This window comes from Styela clava, chromosome 2 (assembly GCF_964204865.1).
Source record: "Styela clava chromosome 2, kaStyClav1.hap1.2, whole genome shotgun sequence".
In the NCBI taxonomy this organism is placed as follows: domain Eukaryota; kingdom Metazoa; phylum Chordata; class Ascidiacea; order Stolidobranchia; family Styelidae; genus Styela; species Styela clava.
This window is the reverse complement of record NC_135251.1, coordinates 17,746,014-17,751,844: the sequence shown is the minus strand read 5'-3', so window position 1 is coordinate 17,751,844 and position 5,831 is coordinate 17,746,014. Positions and strand designations below refer to the sequence as shown.

Here is a 5,831-nt window from a genome sequence, read left to right as displayed (position 1 = left end):
CACTAATGTAGTAGAGACTAAGAAATTCCTAAGCGACACACGTTTTACCACCGAAATGCTTTAAAAAACGTTTGTCAGGTATCTCGGGCGGTCCATAAATTGAACGAAATATGCCGTTGAAAATCAGCAAAGAATCAGCATCTAAAGAACTCAGGGCAAAATTTTATCCTAGGTTGAGGTTCTGCTGTGAAGTTAATGTGAAGGCCAACATACGAATGGTCAGTGTGGTTTGAGAGTTTCTGCATGGTTTGCGAGGATTCACCCGGTGTCCCAACCATATTTCAACTCTGGTCTTTGAACTAGCGTTTTAAAGATAGATAACTAATAATCAATATCTACTCGAAATAATAATTAATTCTAAACAAAAGTGTAGGGTAGTGCTGTTTCCAAATATGTAACCCTTGAATATCCTACTCGCAGATTTATTTTCTCTTTTTCAGGTAGTTCCGTGATGATCAATACAATGGCTAGTTTATTGAATATAAATGGTGTCTACAACAACAAAATTCGCAGGCTGATGTCTCATCCACGATAAACTTGAATTGACATCTATTACGCCACAATAATTAAATGAAGAAATGATCCTGTGAAATAACAATACTAATTCCTTTATCCTTGCAGAAGTCAATATCTAAAAATGAAAAAAAAAAAAAACTTATAACCTTAGCAACCAACATATTCCTATACCCTGTCTTTCTACCTTAATTAATTATAATTACTCATACTTATAAAGTTACTGATATATTTAAATACTTATTACAATCTGGACTATAATTTGGCAATGATAGGCTCTAGTTTGGGCAATGAAGTGGTCTAGCCCACCTCTTCATGCATCCAATTCTGGCAACTTTGGTTGGGCATTTTGGCATTTGACTCCATCTCCCAGATAGCACAACTACGTTGGGCCAACGTTATAATCCGCCGGCAACCGTTGTACGCGGTTTTACAACCATTTACCATGGTAAGGCCATGATTGGCCTTCAACGAAACACGCCGTCATGCTCCGATGGTTCGTATGAAAGTCCGTAATTATGCGAAGAAATGGGCGCGCGATTCGAATATAGCACATGAGGTCGCCATTCATTTTGGCGGTACTCGTAATGGATGTCCTGTTGCGAGGTTTTTGCCGTTGATGGGACAGTGAAATTGAACTTTTAATGCTTTCATAGTAGAATGGCGAAAGTAGAGATAGTTGTAACCGTGTAAGTTAATCTAATGGTACCGGTACCCTAAGTGCGTTGTCAGGTCACGGTTCATAAGGGTGATACGGTACCATACCAGCATACCGGTGAAAGTTACATATTTATCCCTGGACACCGTAGGTACCGGTAACGAAAGAACGAGATGAGGTACGTTACCGGTATCGTACTTGGTCTTTTGGCGTTTTTTTGTTAAAATTTCTGAGGTTGCCATCTCTCATTTACCAGTATTCGTTATCGAGTACCGGTATTGGTCCTTCATCCCTGGATATGATTTTTTTATATTTACTTTATTTGTCTAAGTGCTAACATTTTCGCAGCGCAAATCCAACCCGTTGGACGACTTAATCCAGTAATCTGAATAGTTGTACATTTGTGAACCTTCTGTCTGATGAATTTCAACAAATCTAAATACAGATCTCAATTGGCTGAAATCTAAAATATGTTTTAACAATTGCCACAATCAAACTGAAACTAAAATTTGATGTTTTTAGGTAAAGAATAGCTCAAGGATTATTGTTTTCCATTTTTGTTTTTGTAACACTTTAAATAAAATTTTGTTTCTAAGGTATAACTTTTTACGCCACACATGCGAGATGCGACATGGCCCGCCAGTCTAGATGCGCAAAATTTTTGCACGCGGTCCGAGACTTTGCCCAACCCTGCTCCAGTTCATATTTTCAGCTTTGTTGAGAAATAGATTACTGATTTCTGAATAATATTTTGTTTTAAATTTCAATAGAATTATATTGGGTATATTTATATAATTTATTTTCAGTATGTATGCTATGTAAGCTTACCCAACCAACCTTAATTATGTGTTATTATATTTTAAAGTGAATTGGAAAGTAGACCACTAGCAAAAAAGATTCGGGCGACTGGGCGAAGCCCATCTCTGTACAATGACTTCCAAAATGTGCATGCAACTGTGCAATCCAGCGACTCTGAAAGCATGAAGTATTGTACGACACATCCTTTACAAATATTTGAACATATTTTGTGTAATATTCATTTTTTCCGGTTATTCTTAATAATTATTACCGATTAGATATTCTGTCAAGTGTCAATATTACCATTGTAAGTTTAATGATATAATGATGCCCTATGACAGGGGTCGGGAACCCATGGCTCGCGAGCCATATATGGCTCTTTCGATGACGGCATATGGCTCTCAGAAAAATCTAATATTCTAAGACTAAGCTTACTATTGTTACGAGATTTCAAACTATTCTATAGCCAAATTTGGCAGGAAATTCCCAATACGTTTGAGAACGCGCGCCCAGCACATGTCTATGTTATGTAAGATATTTACTAGACGGGCATTGTGACAAACAAGGGGATTCTGGAACATATATTGTGACATCAAAAAGCGATATAGTTTTAAAAACACTACGGAGATGCCTAAACGAAAAAGGGTGATGAGTATCGTTGATTTCCACATTGGGCTGCAGGTGAGCAACCGTCCAAGGCCCGCAGCGCCTACATGCAGCATCAGAAATCACATTAAATGTATATTGACATTGTATGTGTTGACTTTCGAGTAAACATTTCAGGCCTCATTAAGTGAAGAAATGTTATATGGCTTGCACGGAAATGCAATTGAAAATATGTATATTTTATGGCTCTCTTGACCAAAAAGGTTCCCGACCCCTGCCCTATGACAATGGACTGGAAAATTCACCTGCTCCAATTCCCTCTTTCACGCAATCATACACTGTGTCATTTCAAGCATCTCAATGTTTCAATGCGGACAATGCCCAAAACAGGTGTTTTTGTTTTATAGTTTGATAGTAGCTCCTTGCATATCTGTGCCATAAAATATTGCGCAATAGCTAGATATATCGGTTGAATAATTATCTAGTACAACATTTGAAAGACAATAATGTACTATACATTGGGTAACACTAACTTAATTTTCAGAGATCAAGCCATGCTCCAATCCAGTCCATGGAAAAATTGTTGGGACAGGCGGTAGAAACTCTGATGCTACAAGCTACGGCATCTGCAACTTTCCACTGATTGTAGTGTGGACTCGGACATACCGGAATTGATGAAATTCATTGTCTGATTACATTTTGATCCAGAATACATTCAAGGATGAAAAAATGGTTTGTAAGTTGAATATTTTTATAAGCTGATTACGGACACTTTACGGCGATGGTTCCCAAACTTTTTTTTCCGCGACCCCAATTTTTGTAAAATCACATACTACAGATACTTGCGACCCCACAACGAGAAAACATTAAAAATCAATTTATTCTATTCTGAATATTCTATTTAATCATTCTGATGAAAATCGACTGTAAGTTTGCGGGGCGTTGGTGTAACGTGGTTGTACTTAACTGTTTAGTTCGGTGGTTCCCAACCTTTTTACCCAGCGGCAAGGGGGCAAGCAAAATTAATTTAAAAGAGTTCGCTGACCGGTAACACATGCCGTCGTATGAAGACCATGATGTAAAAATCTCTGAGATTCAGAATATTTGTTTAGTTTTAGTACAATGTTAAAATATTGCAGATTACTCCATAATTAATTCGAAAGCTAAACAGAACATGAAAGTGAAATAGGTGAAAATACCTTTGCTGGGTCTCATCTTATTGAGTGCCTTTTATTTTTTGTCGTTTTGTTTTTGTCTGCATGAAGCGCTTCGAAATAATGTATGAAATACAATTTGCCCCATAATTTGCTTCGTGTTCAAGGAAGATTATTTAAATGTCCTTATACGAATGCGATGTGGACAAATCACATATGTTTATATTTTAGAGTAGATACTCGCGATAATTAACATAGAGCTTTTGCAACGAATGGAAACTTTTTCATTAAATGTATTCTCATAATTGTGCTTATTTACTCATTCCAGATAAGATATTTGTCAAGTCTTGGAGGTTGCTCCAAGAAAGACTGGTTTGGACAATCATGAGCTCAGGTATAACAAATTTACTCTCCCGCTCTTTCAACTGTGCAGTACGCGGTGGATAAGAAGGAGTGAGTGGGACGACCTTAGTTTCTGCTATTAAAGGTATGTAATATGTTTATCATATTGTACCACCATCTTTCTCTGCTCTACCCTCTTCTATTTTATAAGTATAAGATCATTTTGACTCTAAATCAGCTTAAGATAATTCATAAGGGAAATGAACAAAAATTGATTAAATAGAATCTGACAATCTGGAGTGAAAACAAAACCTTAATTAAGATTAAAGCATAAAGAAATAAGGTTTTGCCAAAAAGATGCCTATCATGTTCATGAATTAAATTAAGTTACACACACACAACAACAACAGAGATATAACAAAATAAAAACAGGCGAGAAAATTTAGATAAGTTGGGTAGTGAACAGAATGTACTTGCCAGTTGCCACACCATTCATTTTTATCATTATGATTGTCAAATTTAATAATGATTTTGTTAACAACTGTGAACAGTAAAGAAATTGAATGTAGATTTTGTATACAAAAGTGAACAGTATAGAAAAATATTTATTAAGGAGATATCGCCAAGCTGATTATGGTTAGAGTCAAGTGCCAAATTGCCAATCCAATGTTGCCAGAGTTATAATGCATAATGACAAACAGTGGTTTTCGAGCTTATTTGTATCATCGCTCCCTTACAGTACTTTTTACATTATCATCCCCCCCTAGCACAAATTTATTGTAAATCAATTAAACAAATCATGGTGCATGTTGTTTCTAATAAGATAAATGAATTTCAACAAGGAATATTTGAAGACATTTTAGTCAGATAAAATCTCAAATCATCATTACTCCCTCCAACAAATATTCCCCTCAAAACATTGTCTACGCCCCCTTGCAGAATCAAGAATTTCTGTATTCTCAATTATTATTGTCTTGTCAATGTAAGCTTCACTCACACATTTGCGACTGCAGAAACTTGGCTTAAGATTCCTACTCTGAAAATTTGTTGGGATGCAGTCATTCAGACTAGGCTTTGAACTCTGATGCTGTAACTTGCTAATACTGCAATTTAACACAGAATTTTTATATTTTTCAGCTCTGGATGATCTGGCAACGAACTTCGATTAATTTTATTACATGTATACATATTTGTAAAATAAAGACATTTTGTTATATTTTGTTTTTTATTATATAAATGTTAGATTAGTGGGAAATTTCTATGTAGTATAGATCCATACCCTGTCTGTACAACACATCGCCTAACTTGGCCCGACCATATGCCACGATTATATTACAACGTGTCGCCTACGTAGGCCCGGCCTTATGTCACGATTGTGTTACAACGTATCGCCCACATTGGACCGGCCATATTTCACGATTGTGTTACAACGTATCGCCTACGTTGGCCCGACCGTTTCCCACGGTTGCATTACAACGAAAGGACCGACGTTGGCCCAGCGGCCAAATCTTCGCTGGAACATGGTTGTTCGCCATTATTGGGCCGGTGGTTCGAACAACGTTCGGCCATGGTTGTTCCGACGTAGTTGTGCTATCTGGGCTATAATCAGCTTGACAATATATTTTTTTTATAAAAGTTTATCTTTACTGTTCACTCCCATTTATAAAATTGATCAATTTGGCAGTGGCAATCATAAATTTATTAATATGGTGTGGAAAGTAATTTTTATTTATTTATTTTTATTAACTACCAGTATGTAA

At 36.4% G+C, this 5,831-nt stretch overlaps 1 long non-coding RNA gene across 5 annotated transcripts; it reads left to right on the top strand.

Moving 5' to 3' along the window:
* Positions 1–403: 403 nt before the first annotated feature.
* Positions 404–5,284, top strand: LOC144419986 (uncharacterized). Of its 5 annotated transcripts, none has more exons than XR_013474416.1 (4): positions 404–2,965; positions 3,120–3,311; positions 4,058–4,216; positions 5,209–5,284. It is a non-coding gene; the product is annotated as an uncharacterized LOC144419986 (long non-coding RNA). The 5 variants fall into 5 exon arrangements; XR_013474418.1 differs by having other exon boundaries at positions 404–1,349; positions 2,037–2,965; positions 4,058–5,276; XR_013474417.1 differs by having other exon boundaries at positions 404–1,349; positions 1,768–2,965; positions 4,058–5,276.
* The last annotated feature ends 547 nt before the right edge of the window (positions 5,285–5,831 follow it).